Raw genomic sequence first — 27,723 nt, 5'->3', positions numbered from 1 at the left:
GTATCAGCTATAGGGAGGCCTGGGTTGGATCCCAGGATGTCCGTCTTGAACTTCTTCCTTCCAAAATTAGTGTGAAGGACAGGGTTAAAGATAGAGGAAGCAGTTAGAGAAGATGGGAGAGACAAAGAGCACCACAGGGGGTGCGAGAGAGGTAGGTGGAGGGGAAGGGGTGAGAGAAGAGAGCCCTGTGGCACATAACTCAGAATGCACAGGGGAAGAAGGAGGGGGGCCAGGGTCACACCAAAGGAAGACACAGGAGGGGAACAAGTAATTCACAATGATGAACGACACACCTTTTGGGGGTGGGATTTAGGTGGGAGCCTAGAGAGAACCAGCAACAATGCCACAGTTACCGGAATCCGAAACACCCAGATTCAACTGAAAGACCAAAGAAATATCGAGGCTTAGTACCACAAATGAAATACACCAATCACGGGTTGAAAAGATACAAGTATCTTCTATTACTGTACAGTTTCAAAGCAAAACAGATAGGTATCTGGCTCCCAACACCTCGCAGTGTGTACCAGCAGACACAGTGAGGGGTGAGAGTGCTGAACATCTAAACACAAGACATATTTATACTATTTTTGGAACATTGTCCAGCCCCTCTCCAACCTAATAAGTTACTGGCTAGAGTTTGTGCCCAGTTCACATGTCAAATATTACAATATTGTACAACAGATTAAACAGGTTTGCATGTTTATGAAGTTACAATGGTGCTATTGGTTCTCTGATCCACAGTAAGCCTTGTTCCAAGAATCGCTACAATGCATTTCAGCCAGAACACACGATCTGAGTTTGTTTTCCATTGTCTCATTGTTTATATGAGGATGAGGCTTGTGAGCACAGACAACACTTGGATGGCAGTTCATACGAGTCACAAGGTTTCTTTACATTGGTCAAACAGTCTGCTCTCGGTCAGCCTAAACATTAATGAAACTCAAAGGTCGTTCGGCTCGATTGCAAGTCAAAAACACAGTCCACCAATTTAGAACATGAAACAAGAGCTGAAATCAAGATGGCGTATGATTCCTAAAATGGCGGCGAAGTTGATCAAATGTCAGAACATTACGAACGCGGTTTTCCGTGCAACGCGAATGGGTTTAGGCCAATATTCATAACAAAGCAGTATTATATGATTACGGTTTAACAAACCCTCCTTTTGGCCTAAGCCAAGATCATCACTTAAACATTTGCTTTACTCAGAACCCCACACCTCAATGTCCGTACATCCTGAATCACATTCTTCTGAAATATCGATGGTTATAAGATCCTTAGTAGTGATATTTTCCATTACAAAAACCTTAGTAGTTTTCTCGGGTGCATGTACTTTTGGTCCTAATGTACCTATAGTTTGTGCACAACATCCTCCTAACATCGAACATATGGCAGGAAGACATTGTATAAAACAACAACAGAACAATAGAACACCAAGAACTACCACTAAGACTGAAAAGAGCTTCCAGCCCCATTATCGTAGAAAGTCCCAAAGCCAAGCACTAAGATCCCAATTTCCTCGGGGACATGTACTTCCGTACTCAAGGTATGCAGATGTTGTATTGCCCTGAATATAGTAGGGGAGAAGTCAGGGACGAAAACACAGCAAGCAGATCCCACCAATTTACATACCCCACCATGCTCGGCTAGGATGACGTCTAACACCATCCTATTTTGAAGGGCCACTAATCTAATTGCCTTTTGTTCCAGCGTCATGTTGTATAGTATATCGGTGGTTCTGTTGATAGTTTTCTCCAATACTCTTGCTAGTCTCCTGATATCCTCAGAGTTCATTATCTGTCCCCAAAATGGCACAAAGGATTTTGCTACATCACCCATAACCTGCGAAGGAGTATCACCATCCTCGTTCTGCCTTGGACGAGCCCTAGAAACCTCAGAGGTGCTAGCTACATATACCCCTGGTAATAAGATACCCAAATAACAAGTACCCTTCCAATCTCTAAGTAACCAAGGATAGGCTTCATCGCCACAAACAAAATAAACGGGATCACCTACATACAAAGGTCTGTCCTCACTAGTTAGATTTGCAATGTTGGTGCAACCCTCGAATGTACCCATTGGCTGAGAACCATCCCTTTGTATACAGAAGGAAATAGAGTTGAGGCTATGATTAATAGTATAGGAAGGAGGCATGGCCACCCGGTTGCCTATGGGAGCCATCTTGAAAGAAATTAGCGATTGGAAAGGTCTGGAAAGTCTATCGGAAGGCCTAATAGAAGCAACATTGAGTTTGCTGCTATTTGCAAAGAGGGAACATCCCAAAGGTGTCAGGACTCGTTTCTCGAATTCATTCAAATTAGTCCCATCGAAGTTCCCAGAAATACTGTCATTGCAACGACCAAAGAAAAGTGCCCTTAGTGAGGCATAGCGTCAAAGGAAGAGGATGAATATACCAGCCCAACCCTTTTTCCCCGTTTTGTGGCAAATGTGAACACACCCAGCAATTTGTTCTGTTTAGAATCGCATGGGTCACATTCATGATTAGTAGGAGATTGTTATTGTGATAACCCTGTCTATGTTGGGAGTCCCTAGGAGGTAAAGTGTGCAGATGCACGAAAGGTGAAAACACAGTAGGAACAATTTCAGTAGGTAACAAAGTCTCAAGTGGATGCACCCCCTCCAGATACCAGAACCCAAGCGAAAATACAACTGTCAACCCAATTAGGACTGTAACCAGAAAACAATGAGTCCTCAAGGACCATGATCTTCAATAATCAGATTCTTTGTCAGCCACAAGCCCAATAGCTTTTTCCATACGAGTAAAGTTAGGAAAGAACATTGTTTCTCAGAGTCTGTTTAGAAGCCTGTCCGTCAGGCTCTTTTAGTTCATCCGTCGGTGGCCCCTGACCACATGGCCTATCTTGCTTGAAGGTAACTTTGCCGGTCCCAGCCACTTATTTATGTTCCAGTGAGAGAGCGTCAAGGGACTAGCTCAACAGTGGTCCCTTGTGGGCACAGCCAATGCTATGCTATAAGTCTAAAGCGTCAGACGCAGATCATACCTCTAGACTCCGGGTATGGTATGAACTGCAAACAGAGTGTTGTTTTTTCCTGATTGAAGAGGAAACAGAAGCAAGGTTGCTCAAGGGTGCAGAAAGATCTGAGGAAGAACTCAAAGGCAAAGCAGCAGTCTCCTCAGGCCCCACGGGCTCAGGAAGAGTTTCCGAGACACCCTCAATGTCAGTTAGCTTGCGATGAGGAACAGAATGAACGATTTCCTTCTCTTCTCCTTTGTCGTGCGGCAGAAGAAAAGGTATCTTATTGACATGCGTCGTGTTTATCCAGTGTCTCTTTCCTTCTACTTGTACATTGGTCTGTGTGGCCAACAGGACTTAAACGGTCCTCTCCAGCGCGGTGCGAGACAGGATGCTCTTTCAAAGACCTTAGTGAGCACCCAGTCGCCGGGTCAAAGTCAATGACCTGGCCCCTCATATTTTACTGGGAGGGCTTCTCGCACTTGTTGGTAAATCAAATACAAGTTTTGAGTTAACTGGTCACATTTGCCCAAGCCCAAATGTCTTTCAATCGTTTGGCCTTTGGCAAATTCCAAATATTGGCTGGTCTCCCCATTACTATTTCATAGGGGGGAGTCCAGTTCTTGTCTGTGGGGTCATTCGCATGGAAAATAAAGCTACAGATAGGGCATCTGGCCATTTCAAATTACTACTGGCACAAATCGTAGCCATTTTATTCTTTAATATACCATTATGGTGTTCTACAAGTCCAGCACTCTGAACGTGTCTGGCCGAATGGAACCGTTTATCGATCTGTAATCCCGTGCATACTTGCAGGATAACAGCAGCGATAAAATGTGGACCATTGTCCGACCAAATGACCCTCGGCAAACCAAACCTTGGAAAATATTCCTTTGCTTTCGCTGTCGTTATTGCTCTGGCATCTTTTACAGGGAAAGCTTTAACCCATTTGCTAAAGGCACAAATGACTACCAGAACATATTTATAATTCTGACAACGCTCCATTTCGATAAAGTCGAAATGGATAACTTCAAAGGGCACAGAGGGGTCACCAAAGCTACCACTCGGTGTCGATGTACCCTTTCACACATTATGCTGTAAGCAAACCATGCAATTTAGGACCAAACGCTCAGGAGTCTTTAAGATGTTCTAGCAATTTACAACATTTTCTAGCAAATACATGAGTTGGGCCATGAGCCATTGTAACCATATCGGTAACATAAGCATCGGGTAGCATCCATCTTTTCTTGACATTATCTATCCAACAACCTTCATCGTCTAAACTTGCTAAACCCTCAGCTCATTGTTTAAGCTCTTCTGGAGTGGCATCAGCTTGAATGTTTTTTATAGAATCAATTCCTTCATCTATTATACAAATGTTAGTGGCTTCTTTTGTTACATACAGTTCAGTATACAAATCGGTGGCAGTCAGTTTGGCTATCCTGTCAGCAAAAGCGTTTCTTCTCCCCACATCATCTGTTACCTTCTGATGTGTAGCACACTTCATTATTGCTAGTTGAGTAGGAAGCGCAAGTGCTGAGAGTAGCCAAACTATCAAAGTGCCATGTTGAATCTTAGTTCCATGTGAGGTCAAGAAACCTCTTTCTGCCCATAGTCTACCGAAGTTGTGAACCACCCCAAGGCATACTGGCTATCTGTAAATATATTTACACTAAAGGTTGGGTGCTGCAAACTAGAAGGTGTTGCTGATAGTCGGCACGCCATATTGTAATACTTTGTGAACTGGAACTTTGTTAGCATAGACTGCTGATTAATTCTTTAAGTAGAATAGCAGGAATCCTATAGGAAGCTGTTACTTAGTTGAAATCTTCTCACTGCATAAGTCTGCTAACTGGCTAAGTTTGCATATTGATTTGATTTGACTCGACTTGACTGCCCACCTAAGTGTGAATGCATTGTGAATGCAAGCAAACTTGGAAGTAAGGGAACTGAACTGAAATTACGTTTGTTTACATCAATTTGAATCTACACGCATTTTGAGCAGCATCAGGGACTGCCAGTACTTTGTACGCTGTGCACTTACCTTTATTTACATTTACGTTGCGCCGCATTGTACAGCAAAGCTTTTCAGCTCGTTCAGGATTGAATGTTGCTGCCTTGTGGGAACTACATCTCCCATAGTCCCCAAAGTCGCACTAAAGGAAACGTCAGGCGCTTCAGCACCGGCGCTTCCGCGACGAAGCCGGTCTATGCCGGTCCACGTCGTCCCACGGCACACGGCCTAAAACTCTGCCAAAATTCCTTAGGAAAGCTTGAAAAGGAAACGCAGGTATGGGTTATCCAGACTTATGTGATCTCTTAGCCCAAGCTATAACACTACAAAACCAACAGTTAGTGCAAACGCACATACATTCCAGGCTGGATTCCATGAGAATCCCTGCTACAGAAAATGATTGCACTAAGCACACTGCAGGTTTAAGCACAAAAACCCCCAAGGAGGAACACTCCTTAAATTAAACTAAAACATGTACTATCAAAATAGCACTGTTTAATACTAGATCTCTAAATAAACATGCGCAGGCTATTCACGACTACATTTTAGACGACAACCTTGATATCCTATACCTCACCGAGACCTGGCTTCAGGAACCAATGGGTCCTACGGTCGACATCACTGTGCCAAGTAATTACACCATCTACACTAATAATAGAGTGACAGGGAAAGGCGGAGGTGTAGCCATAATCGCCAAACAAGATCTCAAACTATTCTCTGCTCCCACACAATGCACAGGATGCGAGATTCTCCATCTCAAAATGACCCACACTCATAATGACTGTATCAACTTGATAGTCATTTATAGGCCCCAATCCTTATCATCGGACTTCAATGATGAACTGACCAACTTACTGAATAATGTGAAATCACCTAACACAGGGACAATATTGCTAGGAGACATAAATAGATGGAGAGGCAATATCAAAGACCTCGATGCCATAAATCTAGAAGAAGATCTATCAAATTGTTCTTATACCATAATAAATAAGGATCCAACAGCCGTCACGGGCAACCAGCTAGACTGGATAATCACAAATAACGCTGACATAACAGTGCTGGGAACATACCCTTGCATATGGTCAGATCATTATAAAATTGAATCCAAGCTAATGCTTAAACCAAAAGCAGCAAAGCCAAACAATTCCCCAAAAATGGTCTTAGATAGAAACCTAAAAAAAATCACAACAGCCATCCTTTCAGATGGCATCAAGCAAATCATGCTTGAAACTAAGGATGCCGCTCCCTGTCAGAAATTGTATCCATATACAACAAACACATGAATGATCTACTAAACCAACACGCTCCTCTGAAAAACAAACAAGTTTGACCCAATATAAACTACCAAAAATGGTTTAACCCAGAAGCTACGAAACTTAAAAAGGAAAAACGGAAACTAGAAAGGATATGGTTAAAAGAACCCACTGAAAGTAATAAAAATAACTGGAAAATTGCTGATACCATATACAGGACTAAAATAACTGATTTAAAGAAAAATCATTATAACAAACAGATCGTTACTGCATCTAACTCGACTGGGAAACTCTTCCAGATACTCAAAGCTATAGAAAATCCAATAGCTTTATCCCCACCATTCCAGCCAACTGAAAAAGATTGTGAAGCAGTCCAAACTGCTTTTTACAATAAAATCATCAAGGCAAGAGAGACAATCACCAATTGTAAGGCAACCAACATTCCAATCCCAGACAAAATATGGGATAATTAGATCGATTCACAAAGTCCCAAATTTCAATTCAAACATATATCATTGGAAGACATGAATAAAACCCTTTCAAGCATTAAATGCACCTCATGCACTGAAAATGTGCTGCCACCAACACTAATTCTTGACAACGCCGCAATCTTTACGCCGCTCCTTACCAGAATGATAAATGCTTCTTTTAGAGACGGCAATGTCCCTGCCATAATTAAAACAGTAACAGTGACACCGTTGCCAAAAAAACCTGAACTCAACCAACAAGATCCCGCGAACCTAAGGCCAATTACCAACCGTAATTTCCTATTAAAAATACTGGACAAGATTGCCACCGAACAACTCCAGGAATTTATAGACAACAACAACCTACTTCATCCACAACAATCGGGATTTAGGACAGCCCACAGCACGGAATCTGCGTTATTAGATCTGCAGACAGAAATGCTTAGCATCCTCGACAAGGGCAAGACTGGTCTGTTGATCCTATTGGACCTCTCAGCAGCCTTCGATCTGCTGGATCATCAGAGGCTCCGAGAGGCCCTAAAGCAATCTGGGAACTGCTCAAAAGAGGCCATAGATTGGGTGCCATCCTTTTTACAGGACAGACAATCCAATATTGTCTAGGGTAAACACTCCTCACAACCAAATCCAGTGGACTGTAGAGTCCCCCAGGGTGCAACCTTTTCCCCCTTACTGTTCAATTTATACATGTGTTGCCTATGCACACTGCTGACTCAACTCAGTATATTTTTCACCAATTTTGCCGACGACACCCAATTGGTGTTTGAACTAAGTGGAAACTATGAACAGGACAGCAAAAAACTCTCAAGAATTTATAACATCATCGAAAGCTGGATGAAAGACAATTGGATGTGCATAAACGCCACCAAAACAGAGCTCATGATTTTCGGATCACCTTATGCTAGGAAAAAACTAAGTCTACAATACACCACATTCAAGATCAAAGAGACACAAATTATAACAGCAGAAAAAGTCAAAACACTAGGCATATATTTACAGGCATCTTTGGGAGCAGAAGCTCATACAGCCTACCTTAAAAGGAACTGCCAATATCATCAGAATTATTGAAAAAAATCAGACCCCTGCTGAGCCTACAAAACAGCACAATCATAGCTAGAGCCACAATTCTCTCCCGGTTAGATTATGGAAACTCTATTATTGGGCGCCAGCAGCAAATGTCTAATCATTTACGTTTCAGAAAACAATTAAAGACACTTCTGTTTAAATAAGATCCGAATTCCTTGATACATCAGCGAGCTTAATACTTCTTATTTATATGTAATGTTCAATGTGACCCATTCCATGTGCTGTTTTCTTGTTACTTATGTTTGTCTCTTTTTAATGCGGTCTGATGCCCGCGGGCTACAGCACTATATAAACATATAAATAAAATCAAATAAATAAATAAACTAAGCCCTTTGGAAAGTTCACAAGCTCGAGTCAATGCGATAATCTCTGCGACCTACGCAGAGTTATGCAGAATTCTTTTGGTTTCCACAATTGTGCTTAATGTAGTGATGGCATAAGCAGCAGTGGCTGTACCATCCGGAAGTTTGAACCAGGAGCCATCGCAAAACAGCTCCCCTTGTGGATCTTTTAATGGTGTGTCATTTAAATCGATTCTGCCTTTGGTTTCTTGCTCTGTGGTATAAAGGCAGTCATGTGACATCTCGCCACTGCAAGCAGTTTCTTGCGGAAGGGGCAATAGTTCGGCCAGATTTAATGCGCAACATCTCTTAATTTGGATATGCGGTGCAAATCGAATCAGCTCGTATCTTGTTAATCGTGCTGATGTGAGATGTTGCGTTTGCGTTCTGTTCAATAGAACGTCTACAGAGTGTGGTACCATCACGGTTAAAGAGTGACCTAAAACCATACCTTCACTTTGTTTTACAGGTGCAGCAGCAACAGCTCTCAGACATCTCGGCAAAGCGCATGCAACAGGGTCAAGCGTGGAGGAAAAATAACCGCACGGTCTATTTTCCCCTGGATGTTCCTGCGTTAACACAGCCAAAGCACATCCATCACATTCATGCACATACAAAATAAAGGCCTTGTCATAATTTGGTGTGCCCAAAACTGGTGCTGAACACAACGCAGCCTTGAGCAGATCAAAAGCTTTCTGGCAATCCAAGTTCCACGGTAATGGCAAAGAAATTCCCTTCTTTGTCAATGCCAACATTGGTTTTATCATTAATTAAAAATTAGGGATCCACTGTCTACAGTATGAAGCCATGCCTATCAAGGCTCGGACCTCTTTCTGTGTATTTGGGACAGACATGCTAGAGATGCTTTTTATCCATTCAGGTGTCAGTCTTCTTCCCTCCTTTGACAGGAGATAGCCTAGATAGGTGACCTCTTGTCGACAACATTGGAACTTTTTCAATGAAGCCTTATGCCCATGCTCTGCTAGGCGGATAAGCAGCAACACATTGCTCTCCTTGCAAGCAACTTCTGAGTCTGCAGCTAAAAGAAGATCGTCAACATACTGCAACAATGTACAAGTGGAAGGCAACTCAAGTGTATCGAGCAGCTCCTTCAAAGCTCTACTATAAATACTCTGACTCTCAGTGTACCCTTGTGGCACACGAGTGAATGTAAACGAGCGTCCTCCTAGGGTGAACGCGAACAAATATTTACTGTCAACAGGTACAGGAATGCTAAAGAAAGCATTCTTTATATTCACAACACTGAAATTAGTAGCTGAAGCTGGGATCATCATCAATATGTTGGTCACATCAGGCACAATTGGAAATCGTGGAGAAACAATCTTATTGATATCAAGCAAAATAATGAAACGGAAAGGAATCACATTATCCCATTTCTTGTACACCGGTAAAATCGGGCTATTGCACAAACTTCCTGCAATTTCTACAATCACTCCTCGGTGTACCAAATCAGAAACTATACTTTTTAAAGCTTGCTCACCGTCAACTGAAATCTTATATTGTGGAATACGTGGCAATTTAACACCTGTTTTCAAGACAATCTTAACAGGTTCAATTTGCAAAATACCAACATCATTCTCGTCAACTGCCCATAAACATGCCAGAACTTTATCCAATTCAGTCGGTAAAGGCCTAGTCAGAAATTGTGACGCAGAAGTTCGTTAGGGTGAAATCGTCAAATGTACTCCATTCGGAGAACAATGAATTACCGCATTTAATTCTTTCAACAGATCAACCCCAACATGTTTTCGCCACAATCTGTCATTAATTTGTCCCAGTAAAACATCGCATCACCTTCAAAACCATGTGCATAACGCACAGGGCAATCAGCGGACAAGGAGCAGAATTCCTACAAAAGAAAATAACAGTCTACAAACCAACGAGACCCCTCCGATCAAGCAACGAAATCCGCCTGGAACTCAAACCATACCATAAGAAAAAACTTGGAGGCACCTCCTTCTACCACTTAGCCGCAAAAACCTGGATTAACATCCCAAAAGAAATAAGAAACACTGAAGATCACCTAAAATTCAGGAAATCACTAAAAACCTGGCTCTACAACACCACAGATTAAACCAGGAAACCAAAACTGGAAAAGGATGACTAAACCAAAAGACACGGGCATCCCGGACCTGAGAGAGTAACACCCACGGCACCTGGACGGGTGACACCGGCTAGACTGGAACACAGGCGATACGCATGGAGACTGAGTCAATTGCCCCAGACAATCCCACCAACACTTTCGCCCGCCCCTTAATTAACTACCGCCAGGTACCATATGGGTGTGGAATTATCGAGATATTGGCAATCGCCCACTACCTGAGAGGTTGTCATTGGCAGGTGCAATGGCCACAGGAGGGTGAATGGAAGATAAGGGGAGCTATGAGAAAGCATGTCAGAGGCAGGGGCCAGAGGAGTAAGGAACCTGTAGGCCAGTCAGACCCAGTTCAGGACAGAGCCGCAACAGGGGAGACTACGCAAACAGAGCGCATCAATTCAGGATAGAGACGCAAACTAACCAACCCCAACTAACTATTTCCTTTTCTGCATACACCTCTCAAACTCCAAACCAAACACAACCAAAACCTACAGCACAACAAACCGCACAAACTTCACTACACTGCAACAACAAAACAAAAACACACATAGCCTTGCATAACAGTACACGACGACTACCGGCCGCAAACACCCCAGGCCCAGCCAACGGACCCACCGGGCTGAGGCCGCCAACAGCACATCGCTGCCCTCGTGTACTTTTCCTGCTTCCTCCCACTAACTCAACCTCCCCTCCCGTTTCAGAGCCGCCAGAGTGCCAAGGGACCACTCCGTTGGTGATAGTGCACGGTACAAATGTCCTTTAACATTAACATTAATATTAAAAGAAATGGACATAGGTCAGTGAATGGCCCTAGTGAAATCGGTACCGGCTGAGAAACCAGATTAACCACTGCTGTACCAGAAAACCCTACAGAAATGTTATTCTGCCCTGACAGTGAAATATCTGGAACCCTCGAATGATCAACAGAACACTTCTGTGCACCCGTATCTATCAAAAATAGATGCTTCCTATTCCCAACCTCCATTTCTACGTAGGGCCCTTTCTGATCGACGGGAATAGGCACTGGTTGCAGACTCTGCTTCGGGCTGTCCTAACAAAACAATATATCGTCAAATACGAGATCCTCAGAAAGATAGGCAGTCGAAGGATTATCAAAAATATTCCTATTATAAACACTATGTTGTTGACTATCCTGTGAGAATGACTGCGGATTCTGAGCAAACAGATTTCTACCAGGACCCCGTATCCCAGGGCGGCCTCTGGATCGTCTACCCATGGTACCATATGTGTTATTCGATCTCTGCTGAAGGGTCGGGCATTGTGCTTGCCAATGACCTTCTTGTCTGCAATAAGCACATTGGTTCATGTGTACAGGACCCATCTGTGTATTACTCTGTGGAGCAAACTGACCTCTGAACTGTGTACTCCTACCTCTGGTTCCTCTAACTATCTGTTGCAACAATACTCTGGTTTTCAAGTCTCCCTTCTTCTTTTGTATCCTCTCTTCTTCATTATTGACTCTATTTTCGTAATACTGAGCCATGTGCAATACTTCTTACTGCGATTTAACTTGCCAGGCGCTTTCGGAAATCATAATTTGTGATTGGATATCAGGCAACAATCCACGCACACATTTGTCCAGAAACAACCTTTTTCCTGACTCAGTACTTAAATCCTGACCGCTAAAATCCACAAATACTTGTTCGAACCGATTAAAAAATTCGGTAGCACCTTCAGATTTCCCCTGGGTGCAAGCAGTAAGCTTGTTCCAAATTATTCTTCTCTCTGGGACTAGAGTCTTCAATTTGGTTACTATTCTGTCTGGCAATGTCAGTATCACCTGTGACGGTCTCTCACCGGCTTTCCTTTCTCCGTCTATCCGTACCAAGTTAACCCATGTGTCACCTAGCCCTGCCTGATCATCTACAGTTCAAATCTGTTTCCATAAATCAGCAGGTAGGATCACAGGGAACAACAGGTCTATATCTCCCAGAGTGAAAACTGATGAATGCAAAACAGATTCTATTTCTTTATAAAACCCTGTTGGATTTTTCCAATATCTGGAATCGACTGCCTAATGGTATTTACTCCCTGTCTGGAAAATGGAACATGAACAAATTGCGAAACATAATGAGCTTCAATAGTGGCAGCTGCTATTCCTGCAGCGGCATCTGCTGGAGTCTCTGCTTTAGGAACCAATGTCGGAGGAACCTCTCTCATAGGCAATTGAGAAGTAGGCAACTCCGAACGTTTGTTAAGTAGTAAAGCTAAATCGAGCAACAAAGTAGTCAAAGCAGTGTCGGCTGAAAATGCTCTCTTATGAATAATCATCAAATCTGCGGGACAACAAATCTTTTTCTTTATACACTCATCCTGCAGGTACTCTACCATTACCTGTAAAACTTTCCTTTGCATTTCTGGAGTATACTGACTAAACGTGTCATATACTTCCATGGGAGATATCAAAACATCTGAAATCCATCTAAGCGAATCCCATGTGTGAATTCGCGTCTCTTCAGTCGTTGCTTTATAAAAAGGAAGAAACCGTTTCTGCACATATAAAGCGTCCAATCTATCACCATCTGTTTCATTATTCTGTAACCAATCTAACTCCCTCTTAAACTCAAAAACCCTCTCAACATGCTCATGTACTTTCTCCGCAGTGTCCCTTGAATAAGCTAAGACATTCAAATCCCTCAACCCGTGTGGGGCATCCATGTCCGGAAAATGATTCTACATTTCGGCCAAGTGCATTCCCATCCCCTCAATCAAGACATTCTGTTCGGGAATACCTTCTTGGTCAAAAACTGTAGTTAGGACAGCTGATTTTTCACCTTCTTTTATACATTTCTTAGCCCACGCGTACAATTCTCTCTTTCTAGCTTTAGAAACTGTACTACGAGTCACTACTTTTGATTCAGCACTCGCCCCTTCATTTGTTACAAGTGGAGCAGAACCGCTTGGGAAAGAGAGTGCAGACAAATCCTGTACAGTGGGTATTGGAGACACTACAGCTGGCGATAGAGACGGAATTACGGGAACAGTAACTGTCGGTAAGGGGGGAGATGCAGAAGGGGGAGCAACAACAGGAAAAGGAGCAACAACTGGCCACAGAGGAACAACGGGAGGAACAGGAACAACAACGGGAGGCGGTGCAACAGCGGGGAGAGGTAAGACAGCAGGAAGAGGCACATAAGGAGGTGGTGCAGTGGCAACAGTCACGCTCATTTAAAAGTTTATCAATTAGCTTGTCTGAGGTATGAAAGTCCTTAGACGGATATATTTTCTGTACACCAAGTTGGAAAGCCCTATCCATGTTTCTAGCAGACTCCGACTGTTTCTGTTGATCATACAATAATGCTTTCTCTGAGTTACACATATGACGATGTGCATGTTTCTCTTTACTCTTAAGTTGCTGCATAGCTTCCTTTTTCCAATTCTGAATTACATCAAATGCTGCAGGCCTAGTCTTTTTCTTTAACAATATAGACTCTAAATACTCTATACGGGCAATCTCAAAACTACCATGAACTGGCCACTGAAATTCGGAAGCATGTCTAGTTTGTCTGTGCCAAATATCATTGTATACTATACTACCAATGCCGTACTTACAGTACATAGTACATGGCAGCGACCCCTCCTGTGGCGCCGGTCGGCCAAATTCCAAAGATTGTCTGTCTCTGCGTAATAGACCCCTGAAACAGGCAGACAATTTCCCAGGCATATCAGATCACCAGTGTTACCTGACGTCGTTTGAACTTGCGAGTGCAAATTTACAACCAAAATATAAGGATACTTACGAATCGGGTCACGACTCACCTGATTACAAAGGACTAAGGAGGTCTGATCGGATTCCAAAGGATCCTTGTGGTTGGCGATTTCGGCAAAGAGCCCGCCTCAATATGGGGACCTCGTCAAGATGCCCTCTCGAACCCGTGCTCACTGTTCAGGGATCGGATTGTGCAGTACTGCCGAGGTGTCACATCTCATACAAACGGGCCCCCTTTTTCTCACTCTCCGATCCCGGTCCGATAGCTGTGTCTTCTCTTCAGCAAGGTGACATCAATCTTGAAGGTCCCTATTCGGGCGCCATCTGAAAGACCAAAGAAATATCGAGGCTTAGTACCACAAATGAAATACGCCAATGATGGGTTGAAAAGATACACGTATCTTTTATTACCGTACAGTTTCAAATCAAAACAGATAGCTATCTGGCTCCCAACACCTCGCAGTGTGTACCAGCATACACAGTGAGGGGTGAGAGTGCTGGACATCTAAACACAGACGTATTTATACTATTTTCGGAGCATTGTCCAGCCCCTCTCCAACCTAATAAGTTACTGGCTAGAGTTCGTGCCCAGTTCACATGTCAAATATTACAATATTGTACAACGGATTAAACAGATTTGCATGTCCATGAAGTTACAATGGTGCTGTTGGTTCTCTGATCCACGGTAAGCCGTGTTCCAAGAATCGCTACAATGCAGTTCAGCCAGAACACACAATCTGAGTTTGTTTTCCATTTTCTCATTGTTTATATGAGGATGAGGTTTGTGAGCGCAGACAACACTTGGAAGGCAGTTCATACGAGTCACAAGGTTTCTTTACATTGGTCAAACAGTCTGCTCCCGGTCAGCCTAAACATTAACAAAACTCAAAGGTTGTTCAGCTCGACTGCAAGTCGAAAACAGAGTCCACCATTTTAGAACATGAAACAAGAGTTGAAATCAAGATGGCGGATGATTCCTAAAATAGCAGTGAAGTTGATCGAAAGTCGGAACATTACGAACATGGTTTTCCGTGCAACACGAATGGGTTTAGGCCAATATTCATAACAAAGCGGTATTATAGGATTACGGTTTAACACAACTTTCCCAGAAGGGGGAAAAAAGGCACGTTTTTGAGCACAGCGCAATACAACACACCCAGTTTTGACTTTCCCAGAAGGGGAAAAGGCAAGTTTTTGAGCACAGTACAATACAACACACTGAGATTCGACTTACCTGATCAGTTGCAGCAGGTCGATGGCTGCAGGTTACATGCTACAACAGCAGACACTGTATACATGTCATATAGCCACTGTATAAATATCAGCTGTATTTTTTAGTATAGCCACTGAATTTTTCTGCATCTCTGAGTATAGTGTGATGAATCCCTCAATGTTGTCAATTCTTCCCAGGAGTGGGATCCTTTCCATGGGGTCAGCGAGGTGAGGACACTACCCGATAGTCCCCTTGGGGGTGGTACTCAGTGGGTGGATCCCATGCGTGGAGACTCCCTCTCTCAGAGCAGTGAAGTTTGTCAAGGGAAAACGCGCTATACACACCATCGTGCACTTAGACATGAGATATCCAGCTCTATATGTAGGACTCAGATACCCCATCCTCTCTTTCTTCTCTTGCTTCCACAAATTTTTCCTTATACATAGTAATTGTGTTCATCAGGCAAATAACACTATGACGAGGAAGAGTGAATATGGATAACTTCAAAAGTACTGTCACGAGGAAGAGCATGGCGAAGCAGATTCCTACGCAGATCCGATACGAGTATGCTAGTTATTGGAAGTTAGAAAGCAGTCAGGAAATAAACACTCACACGAGTCCCCCATGGGGTCTGTCCTGCCCCAGAGCAGCTTCCTGCCAGGGAGCCGAATACCGAGGAGAGGTCCCTTGGCAGACCCGGCTGCCTGGAACAAAGAGGCAGAGAACCGCAAGGCGGGGAAGCAACACAACTTACATGGTTGTGGGATCTGGGCTCTGGTGGCAGAATCAAAGTCTCCTGAGTGGTCCAGACAAGATCTGACGTGCGGAGAGAAACCAGCGTGATACAGCCGCCGAACACCGAACGAAGACTGCGTCAGCCCAGAGGAAGCTGTCTGGTGTTGCCGAGGAACCGAACCCTCGCCGACCAAGTACAAAGGTATGCAGAGGGGGACCGGGAAGGCACACGGATACCCCATAGGCTGTGGTTGGGAGGAAGTGCAGAGCCATCTTCCTCGTCCCAGAGGGACCTAAGAGAGACACAAGTTGAGAATTTAGGGAGTGTAAGAGCGCCCCAAAGAGACTGAAAGAGAGGCCTTCCAGGATAGTGAAGAGGGCCCAGTTAAAATAGATTGCAAATCTGAAAGAGGGGTCAAGGACCCAAACACTGAAGAGAGACACAAGTTGAGAATGTAGGGGGTGACTGAGCACCCCAGAGAAACTGAAAGAGATGCCTGGCAGGATAGTGAACCGGGCCTAGTTAAAAGAGATTGCAAAGTTGAAAGAGGTGTCAAGGACCCAAACATCAACAGAGCTAAGTTGAGAAGGGAGGGGGTGAAAGAGCAACCAGAGAGACTGAAAGAGAGGCTTGGCAGGTTAGTGAACCAGGCCTAGTTAATATAGATTACAGAGTTGAAAAAGAGGCCTGGGACCGACAGAACAAGATGAGAAGTCCAGGGGAAGAGAACCTTTGGCATAAAGCACAAGATGTCCAGGGGAAGAGAACCTTTGGCACAAAGCACAAGAAGTCCAGGTGAAGAAAACCTTTACCATAAATTACACGAAGACCAGGAGCAAAGACCCTTTGGCACAAGTTGCAAGATGTCCAAGGGGGGAGACTCTTTAGCAAAACTCACGGAAAGCCCAGGGGGGAAAGAAAGACCCATTCGGCACAAATCCTGAGAAGACCAGAGGAAGGGAGTCATATCCTTTGGCAGAAGACAGAACTGTGATAAAGAGAGTATTGATAAAGAGAACCTGAGGAACGCTTGTGGACGGGAGACTCCTTCCTAATGTTGTTTTGGAGCTTGGTACTTTGAACTGCCTAAAGCGCCCGAAGAAGGGAGCCATCCTGTTCTAAGCAGGGTGTAGTTTAGTTATAAGTTTTCTGTTAAAGCGTAAGGGACAGAAATAGTTTTAGGACACAGGACAGTGGACATTATACTTTTGATGGACATTCTGACATTATCCTTAGTTTTGTTTGGGGCAGGGAAAACCCTCTTAGTCATAGGGACAGGTAGGGTTCTTGCTTATTTTCAGTCCAATTTAAGTCTATACCAAGAAGCATGACACCTTTGTGTCTTGAGTCTACTTCTGCACCCTTGCAATAGCCACTGTATAAAAAAAAAGTAACTGATCTGTTTAGTATAGCCACTGTGTTGAACTTAGCTGCATTGAATTCAGCTGCACTTTGAATCTGCCACTGTGTTATTTCTAGGTGTCTTTCGGTATAGCCCCATTCACTGAAGCTAGTTGTAATTTGAGGGTAGCATCTGCTTTATTCCTAGCAGTGCTTGAACCACAGCACTGTGTTGAACCTAATTGCCACTGAGCTGCATTGAACCTAACTGCATTCTGAGTGCAGTCACTGTTTAACTCTAGCTGTACTTGAACTTCACCAGCGCTCCCACGCTAGCAGCGCTTCGGAGTTCGCTGCTGTGTTAACTCTAGTTGCATTCTGAGAATAGCCAGTGCATTGAATCTCCCTGAAGCCATAAACTTGATTACAGCAGCGCCTCAAGCTATGCTTTCTGCCCTAATCTACCCTCTTTGGATACACTGATAGTGGGGCAGGGTCACCCCCATTAGCCTTTCTAGTCACCAGAGCAGAGGCAACATGCTATCCACCATGAAAACCAACTCCCAGATCAGAGAGGCACTTTGGTGCACCAGAAATATGGACAACTGCTCTGCGCACCTCTGCCCCCTGCACCCTCTACACATCCAGCCCTTGGGAGAGAACTGCCCCCCTCAGACACCTCATCTCTGCCCCCTCACAAACCTTACCCCTAACCTTCCTACACTGCCCTCTAACACCATTGCAACCACCCTCCAACCAACCCCTCCACTCCTCAGTCTTTGCATCCCTTAGCGCCACTCATGCTTCCCTTACCAACACCCCTTCCTGGGCCACCAACCAACCTTCACACACACGCCACAGGTACCAAAGAATCCCCACAAACACAGAATTTGAAACACCTGGACACCTCTCCCTATCTCTACCCCAATTCCCTGCATGCACCCCTCAACTACACCATTACAACTTCCGAAACCTCTCCCAACCCAGTGAAATCAATATTCAACACTTCCTTCAACTGGACCAGCAATCCCCCTTCAGCCCTCTCAACAATCACCTGGAAATCAGAAACCCAGATTCATGTAAGACCTAACACCCTTCCTTTCTTCCAAACCCCTTTCATCAACAACCCCCCTCAGTGACCCCATTCACCACCCTACACCTTCTCCTGCCGCCCTATCCTCCTGACTCCACACATGCAATCCCCTCTCACACTCTCCCTTTACCCCCCCACTCCAATCCTCCTCCCTTGGAACCGTACACCACAACCCCTCCTTTATGACCTTCAAAGAATACTCAGAGCCTCCCCATCCCACCTTGACATCAGAAACAGCTCACCCTCCCCTTCTATTTCCACCCTCTCTCCCACTCCCTGCACTCCCTACCCTCTCCCTTATTCACACTGCACCGCCCAATGAGGGCCCCCGCTCAGGGGATCCCTTCCCTGCCCTCCACAACCACCCCACAGGCACTCTGTAGCCCACCTTTCCAGGGGCAAACAACACCCACCCCCACTCCTTGCTCTCATGCATCCTCATAAACACCAAATGTGTTGTCAAAAAGTGACACAACCTCTACGGCCTCATTTCCTCGAAAAGTCCAGACATCCCTTTCATCACAGAAACCTGGTTCTATGATGACTTCTGACACATCGCACACAAGGCATTCCCCCTAGGCTACACACTCATCGCCCATAACAGAACTTGCAGAGCAGACAGGATCGTCATCTTCCACAAATCACACCTTTCCATCTCACACACTGAGCAACAAGCCTGCAATGCAGACTGCAAATCCCCCCTTGTGAAATTTCTCATCAACCCATCTCTTACCCACAGCTTTTTACTCATCTACAGACCTCCCGGCAACTACCTCTCAGGTAGGCGGGGCAGCAATGAACATGCAAATAAAATGTACAGAGACCAGAGAAATTAAACTCTAGCAAACAACAGGACAGAATGCACGCCACTTCTACGAAACCAGGAAACAAGCCAGAGCACACGGGTACGTATCAAACACCATGCTCATGAAAAATAAACGATGGCAAGGCCACCCACCCACACACATCTGCCACCACACACCACTCTTAAAACACACTGCACAACACAATGCAGCTATCCCCAATGACAAAAATTAAGTCTACCTGGACACATAATGAACCTCCTGCATGTGCATACTATCCAGACGATCCTATAGCAGCCATCCCCATGCCAGCTCGATATGGGTAGCTATTAGAGACTTGGCCACCCCTACCCTGCTTCGCATTGACCATAATTCATGTGGTGTCCCGATGGGACCAGCGGCCCTGGGTTCACGGATGCCCTCTCCACCCCGAACAGAGACACAAACAAAGCGTGTATGGTCTTCGATCCCCGCTGGTGCACTGCCCTGCGTGCTGACGCAGTGTTGTATTTATTGACACAGCGCAATGAAGTACCCCATCTTCGCACTTTAAAAGTGGCCAAACCACAATACACACACGTATTCTAAACTCATCTGACAAATGTCTCCTACCATGGACTTTAGGCTACCAAAGGGCATTCACCTACAGCACTTTGAGGCCATACCAGTGGGAAAAGGCACTATACAAATAAAAAAATATATGAAATTACCTTGCAGAGCTTCTGAAAACTTTCATTGGGCAAGACTGAATGTATCATATGTAAGGGCTGTTTGACCTAAATCTGAAGATTTAGCAACATTTGTAAATTAAACGTTTTCATGAATCTGCATATACTCTGCAATATAAGTTATAAATGTTATCAGTAAAATGTAGCTGTACCGGATTTATCACACTTCATACAGTCAAATGTGAAACGTATGAATTAGTCTACACACACAAACACACACTTCAATATTGTTACCATACTGTTTTGGAAAACATGTAAACAATACAATTGGACATTTTAAGCATTAGACATTAACATATTGTGTATGAAACTGTTCTTTAAATTTAGTATTATAGACTAGGATTTTACTTAAAACAGAAAAAGGAATAACGTTGAAGCGCGTGGCAGCGTACAAAGGAGGTGGGTTTTCAGGAAACTGACAGATCTTTTGCTACAGAAATGTGGTGGCTCAGTAGTTAAAGAAAAAGCCACGAGTCCGTGAGCTCATCAAATAGAGTGCACGCAATGGATTTTAATATCCATTCTAAAACGGTAGATCGAAGGTTGTTTTTTCTTTCATGACATTGTTTGGCATGTAGTGACATGCACATTTTCCCCAATTGTGACTTTTTTTTTGGCTCTTACCAGGGGTCAAGTCCTAAAAATTAAAGTGGGGGGACTCATCAACAAACGCAATGGGATGTGACTTGTCAGAAATTAGCATATCACTGTGAAATATGCACATTCCATTAAATTGGCTTTGCATAGCCACCCAAATTGCACAGGACGAAATTGGCGTTTGCCTCTCATAAAATCAACACACACACAAAACCAAGAGAGGATATTTTCTTCTAATAGTGTTTTTGAAAATTTTAAAAGGTGTGCATGCTTCAAACTCCAATAACCAATACAAAGGTGTTCCATGCGACTTGCAGTACCGAAATGGGACATTTCATTCACCTTTAGTTGCTTTTTTTTTCTTCATCAGGTTATATAGTGTAGTGGTGAAGTGTCCGGCCTACAAATCTGCCGACTGTGCATTCATAAACAAAAAGAGGACATTTAATGTTTCTCATTTTAGCTGGGGGGGACTGGGTCCACCCTCTGAATAAAGTGGGTGGACCCCGTGCTCGCGTGTACCCTCGACTGCCGTCCAGTGCCATCTGCCCTCGATCTGCACATGTCACCCAGTCCACCCCCTCCTGTGCAGACTGAGACAGCATTTACGTACCTCTAGCACTGCGGAGGAACCCACTTTATCTTCTGTTCCCCATCAGCTCCCCGCCTCCGACCACCACTTGCTGCACACTCTCCAGTCCTTGCACGGCAGAGAAAACACTTAGCCTGGCACGCATGCGCACTTGCTTTACCCACCTGATGGTCTTGAGGTAGTAGCGTCCCCAGAGCGACCATGAAGTCGTGACTGATTTTCCCTTCGGAGCAAATACCCCACCTGGTAGCCATGGCTGAGAGGGCTGTTGTGTGAGAGGGGGCGGAAGAGCAGTAAGGGAGCAGCACCAGGTCGCCAACGGTGTATGTGTGGGCAGCAAGGTGGAGGGCAGCACAGACCTTTAGCTCGGGCAGTGTGAGATTAGCTACCTCCGCGCCTTCTTATACACCCCGAAAGGACCAAGAGTACAAAGATGCCCCAAGGCGGATAAACCGTAAACAGACAGCTGGCACCGTTTCCTACCTCTACCCGTAGACGCCACCAGGGAGACCAGTCCAGGCTTCTTTCGCTTTCGTGTGCCTTTCGGGAGTGGCTGGCAGAGAAGTGGGCCAGCAATGATCAAGGATATGGTGGGCATAGCAGCCATAGGAAGAGGTGGCTATTGTTCTCGCGATTCCTGGCGGTAGACTGTATAATGGGGTATACTCCCGGGGTAAACGCTGCTTGTTGGGGAAATCTCAGAGTCAGCTAGGGCCTATTAAGCTGTGGCCCTGGGTGGCGGGAAACGTTGGCTCGCCATATGTTTATACTACAGCTGACCAGCCCCCGCGTGCCCTGTAAATGCTAAGGTGTCATGGCAATCGTCTTCCAAGAAACACGGGTTGCAGATCGGGTTTGAAGTGACAGGTTCACTCGTGGGAAAGGCTGTGGGCGTATTCTGTTCGGGAAAGAACCGGATCAAAATGTTTGTCAGGTTTTTGACTTTTTGAAATGACGGACCCAGATGTACTGTCCTTTAGTCTGTTCTTAGATTCCAAAAAGCATTATATTCTATGTGCTACCTATAATCATGTAGTACTTATGGTAGCTGTTCATTTGATTTATTTATTATGTGCATATGGTTTACAAAGACATTTCGCACGATTTATTTACACCTTCTATTTTAAGGAAAGAACCTTTTAAAAACGGCCATTACGAAACAGGGCTCTCCGTTTTGCAATTGTACTGCCCTGCGTTTCCAAGGCCTATCTCATTGCCATAATCACATCTTGGCATGCCTGGCACTCCCAAAACCCCTATGCAGATTACGAACCTACGGAGGTTACCAGGAGTACACGTTTTGGGGAGGCAGCCCACACCAGTGACCGTTTTCATGATACATTTCTAGAACATACTTACGTGTCCCACCTTCCCAGAGGACCCTGATAAACAGCGAGTGCAGACCAGGGAGCAGTTACAATGAAAGCCAGGTGTGAGGGAGAGCCATTGTAAATGTAAGCATCTCTTATGGCTGCCAGAGGATGTCATGGCCCAGGAAATAAAGAGTAAGAAGAAGAGAGGAAAGGGAGCTTTGGGAAGTGATAGGATCACATGGAAGGGAAGACAATATGGAAGGGAAGGGAAGGCCATATGTGTTATTCGATCTCTGCTGAAGGGTCAGGCATTGTGCTTGCCAATGACCTTCTTGTCTGCAATAAGCACATTGGTTCATGTGTACCGGACCCATCTGTGTATTACTCTGTGGAGCAAACTGACCTCTAAACTGTGTACTCCTATCTCTGGTTCTGCTAACTATCTGTTGCAACAATACTTTGATTTTCAAGTCTCCCTTCTTCTTTTGTACCCTCTCGTCTTCATTATTGACTCTATTTTCGTAATACTGAGCCATGTGCAATACTTCTTACTGCGATTTAGCTTGCCAAGTGCTTTCGGAAGTCATAATTTGTGATTGGATATCAGGCAACAATCCACACACACATTTGTCCAGAAACAACCTTTTTCCTCTGTAACATAACATGACAGAGGAGGGACTAGAAGGTGAATAAAAGGAAGGATGGGTGCAAAGGAGAGATATTCATTGAAAAAGGAAAACATAAATGTACAGGTACCCCAATATTGTTCCAAGAGCACCATCATGAAAAACGATCCCCATTAGTGCACCCAACACGTCTCCCTTAAAATGTTTAAGCTATACAAATTGCTCTTGACGCGGTTGCAACACCATTAAAGAACAGTACTAGTGCCATGAATATGATGGCATTAAAAAAGCTTTGATATACCAGCCATTTTACACTGTAAGCGGGTTTAACGGCCCTGGACTGTCATAAATATATTTACCCCTACACCCTGTCCCCTTCCGTTCATACATTTATGACATTGTTCCCATGAAAGGCACAGTGTTGGAGCACTTTGTTGAAAATATGGGCTTGGTTGCATGTATGGGACAGACTTGTGCACGCTCCTTCCACTTCTGTGCACGCACAATACCAGTCATCACTCCTCTTCTTGGTTTCAATGGACTGCAGTACTCTTCACTCACATGTTGCACCCTCCGAGCTTCAATCTTCTCTTGTTTTAGCACGTGTGTTCCAGTGCAGAACCCCAAGCTCTCTGTGTTGAGTGTCTGCCTTTTTTGCTTTCTCCTCTGCCGGCTTACCATCGCCGGTGGACTGAAAGACATTTGTGAAAGCCAAAATACGGGTAACAAAGCATTTATTTTCACAGGGTCCATGGCAATCTGCTTACAACACAACACTCAACAGGGAGAGACTGTTCAGGTCTTGCATTGTCCACACATTTAACTGGGGGAGACCCTGAGGTCTCTTCTTGGCCTTAGACCAGTATTAGTGCAGAGCTGACCTTAATGTTTAACACCAGGTCTTTGCCCCAAAGTGCTGCTTAGATGGTGTAAATCCAGCCTGCTGGCTGAGGTTCCTGTTGCAGCTAAATCACTGCCTGGACCTTCTGTGTTCCCCCTGAGGACTCCCTCAGTCAGGACATTGATCCTCTAAATCCAGTACCATAGTCTTTAAGGGGCTTCAGCCTGACTATTGGAGAAAGTTGCTTAGGACCGTAGTTTCTGCAACAGCCTCTCAGTGCAGTTAGTCCTTAAGATGCATTTTGCTACCACCCCCTGCCGAATAACATTCCAGGTGCACGTTTTACACACTATGGGTGACAGAAAGGAAGCTTTACGTCCTACAGACCGCAACCCAGATCTCACACTTCCAGTGATTCAGGCAGTAGCCTTTCAGCGACTGTCTGGAGCTCCCATAGTCCATACACCCTAGAACCAGACCCATCTTTCCAGGCCTCTCAAGACGCAACCGGGTTGTTTGGTCCTGTGTCTCACTAACTATGCATGGGCTATTCTCTTTCCCAAAAAGCCCCACGGCACATCTTGGATAGGGATGATTTGCAGTTTACATTATCCTCTAAGAAATGACAATCTTGAATGCCCTGGACCATAGTAATCACCTACACCCTGATTCTTCATGGTCCTTTCTCCATGATATGCCATTTACTAGACTATGTTACAGCCCATCAAACGCTGTCCACATTCCAGCAAACACAATCACTGCTACCAAGCCCTACCCTTTCATCAGGGCCTAAACCGAGAGATTAGTATTTATTTAAAAGGGTTGCTGTCTTCATGATGACTGTAGCAAAAAGGAAATATTTTAAGGGTATTGTCAAGGTGGTGAATCCTCTTCCTGTGCTGACACTGGTGGTCGGTTGACACCACTGGCTCTGGTCAAATTGGCACTTCTCCCTACAGCTCAGGTTCCGGCTGCACTGGTAAACCTGATCCAATCGGCCCTTGCTCTGCCTGAGCTTCCTACAAACCCTCAACTGCAGTGCTTCCAGAGGTACAGACTCTGTTTCCCACCCGTCAGGAAACAGATCATCTATGTCTACAGATCCCTCTTCCTTCCCAGACAGGGATCCAGACAAGGATGAGGAACATCCCCCAATTGCAAGAAGACAAATTCTGTCTTTCGACTCATCGACTGGTGCAGTCTTCAATAGATTCAGCTTCCTCTTCATAATACACGTACACAACTGTGACAACCTCCTCTTCTGCCATACCTGGCAAACAGGATAAGATACTTGACAAATGATTAGTGCCTAACCAAACTCTGATGCCAGTTTGGACACATGTAATTTGCCCCTAAGGAAGAATATTGCAGATTTTGAAGACAACCTTCCAGCAGATATGAAACCTTAGATGATATCATGTCTAAACTATGCCAAACATGGATCCACAAGAGTTGGCCAATAAGACCGTATACACTTCTGCCAGTTAGACCTGGCATTTGATGGCATGCAATGTTTTTATTGCACCACTGTTGATGAATTAACTGAGCTAGAAGTTCGTAGTGCATTGATGACCAGGTCGCTGGCTGTGATTTTGAAACCATCACAAAACTTGAGTCGGCTGGCCACTTCAAGTGAACCAGTCCAGTTGCATGAAGACCTTTAAATTCTTCTGGTAAAAACTCAGGAATCACAGACAAGGAAGATACCCCTGTGCACATACCATGAAACTATGTGCAGAGCATAGCATGAACACCACAAACACTTTATTACAAACGTTCTTCATCTTCTGATCTTAAGCCAAAGGTCTGAATGTCGATTGCCATGCAACAGCTAAGTGGGAGGAAGGATTTATTGTTTCTTTCCTGCCTAGAAGGAGTTTTCAAGAAATTGGTTCACTATCTCAATTTTGAAGACTGGTTTCTCTCCCTCTTTACCTCTGTCTTCTCTACCTCTTTTGCAAAATATCCCACTTCAGTCGGAAATTAGAAGTTGTTATACATGAGAGCAATAGAATGTATTCTTTCTGATGAGTGGTTCCAGGGTTATTACTTGATACACATTATGGTCGTGACAAAGATCATCTTTAAACTTAAGACCACCTTTGACCTTTCCTGATTCAAATATTGTCTCCCAGGGGAGAAATTGATGATGGTCAGATCGGCACAGATCCTCTGCTCCCTTTTAGCAGGAGATTGGCTTAATACAAGCTAATTTTAGGATGCATACTGCCATGCCCCAATTTGAGCTCCTTATTACAAATTTGTGTGTTTCTCACCCAGAGATCAATATAACTAAGAACTTTTCTTTTGGTCTAGAATGATATCCACTGCAGCATCTGTGATGAACCCAATGGAGTTATCACGGATTCCCCGGCAGTCACCTCCTCCCATGTGGCCAGGGGGAGGCAGCCGCTACCTGATCCTGACCGTGGGTGTGGCTACATGAGGCAAGTTCACATAGGAGGAGATAGCCACTGGCAAGATGTCATGGCTTCACTGGATAAGACGTGGTATCCCCCGTTTCCCCATGAGGAATACTCCCTGTCACCCAATACCCTAATGGCTTACTGACATACATCTATTTCCCCCTTTAAGGAAGAAACTTCTGATACCCTTTATGCCAAACTCCCATCCATAGCTTGAAGAGTAAAAGCTCCAAAAGAACCTCTTTTAGTTATAGTTCTCCTGCATGTAGAAATGATCCTCCATGTAGACTCATTAAGAAAGACCCTTCAAGAACTATGCATCAGAAACAATCAATGCACTTTAAATCCCGCCACCACCTAAAACCTCAGTTAATTTCCTTGGACTTCATTCCCACAAACCCCAATTATTGAGATGCGGAGGATGAAGGCATTGACACAGAGCAGCAAACGTGGAGAACGTGCTGGTCACTGGATGAAAGCACCTGCCTGTGGGACCTTTAAAAATGGTCACCGAACTGAGAGAAAGAGCTCAGGAGAGGACGCAAAATCTCCTGGGAAGGCGGACAGAGGCTGGAAGCACGAGCCAGTGTGGGGAAGATGGAGGCACAAGTCACTGTGTAGGGGCTGGAGGCGCGAGCCGGTGTGGCGAAGTGTGGTGACGTAAAAGGGCTTGTTGACAGAGAAGAAGGAAAGAAACATGGTGCAAGTGAGGTGGGCGGTGGGGACGCCAGGAATTGCAAGAGGGTCCCTGGGTGTCTGGCAGCCAAAAGAAGCAGTGTTGTCCTTAACGGGAACCATAGAGAAGCAAGCGTGCAGGAGCAGAGCCGTGAGATAGTTCGGAGAGACGTCAGAGCCGCCCAGAGTGGGAAACCAGTGGCAAAGGTGTGCCGCACAAGCCTGAGGATGTCCAGAAATGCTACACTGAGAAGCAGAGTGGGAACCCTGAGGTGTTTCGGAAAGTGCAAGAGAAGTCCTGGCGGGAGAGTACACCAGGCAGTGGAAAGTGCATGAAGAGTCCTGGCAGGGGAGTACAGCAGGCAATTTGAAAACCTACAAGGAGTGTGGAGCAGAAGCAGTGTTTGTTAAAACAAAGAAGGAACTTGTGTTAAAAGAAGGAACCTTTTTTACAGGAGAACTTACAAGGTTGAACTGTGTTCATCTAACAGGAATTTTGTGGGCCAAGGAAGGCATAAAGAACAGTTAGTCCCAAAGACGTTTGTGACATCATTGTTGAATCTAGGGGAAGGGAATCACACTCTGGAATTAAGATATTTTCCATTTTGGAGAACATTTACGTTAAAGCCATTCTACTGTTATTTAAGAACACATTTTGCAAGTTTCAAGTTATAGACATTTCCCTTGTCACTTTGTTATTTTGTTTTAGTTTGAGGGT

At 44.6% G+C, this 27,723-nt stretch overlaps 1 protein-coding gene across 2 annotated transcripts in view; it reads right to left on the bottom strand.

Annotated features, from left to right (window-relative positions):
- The window catches only part of LOC138453370 (trans-1,2-dihydrobenzene-1,2-diol dehydrogenase-like), a 138,958-nt gene extending 117,725 nt beyond the window's left edge, over window positions 1–21,233 (bottom strand). Inside the window, exons 1-2 of one of the 2 annotated variants that reach the window (XM_069606151.1) lie at window positions 21,146–21,233; window positions 14,072–14,345 (exon numbers count right to left, since the gene is read on the bottom strand). The gene's annotated coding sequence lies outside the window, so the exon portion shown is untranslated. The remainder of the gene's footprint in view (window positions 1–14,071; window positions 14,346–21,145) is intronic. The other variant, XM_069606142.1, reaches the window with a different exon arrangement.
- Between the last annotated feature and the right edge of the window lie 6,490 nt (window positions 21,234–27,723).

Source organism: Ambystoma mexicanum, chromosome 1p (assembly GCF_040938575.1).
Source record: "Ambystoma mexicanum isolate Mex_15411 chromosome 1p, UKY_AmexF1_1, whole genome shotgun sequence".
Taxonomy (NCBI): domain Eukaryota; kingdom Metazoa; phylum Chordata; class Amphibia; order Caudata; family Ambystomatidae; genus Ambystoma; species Ambystoma mexicanum.
The sequence above is the reverse complement of the archived record's forward strand: the minus strand, read 5'-3'. Positions and strand labels throughout refer to the sequence as shown.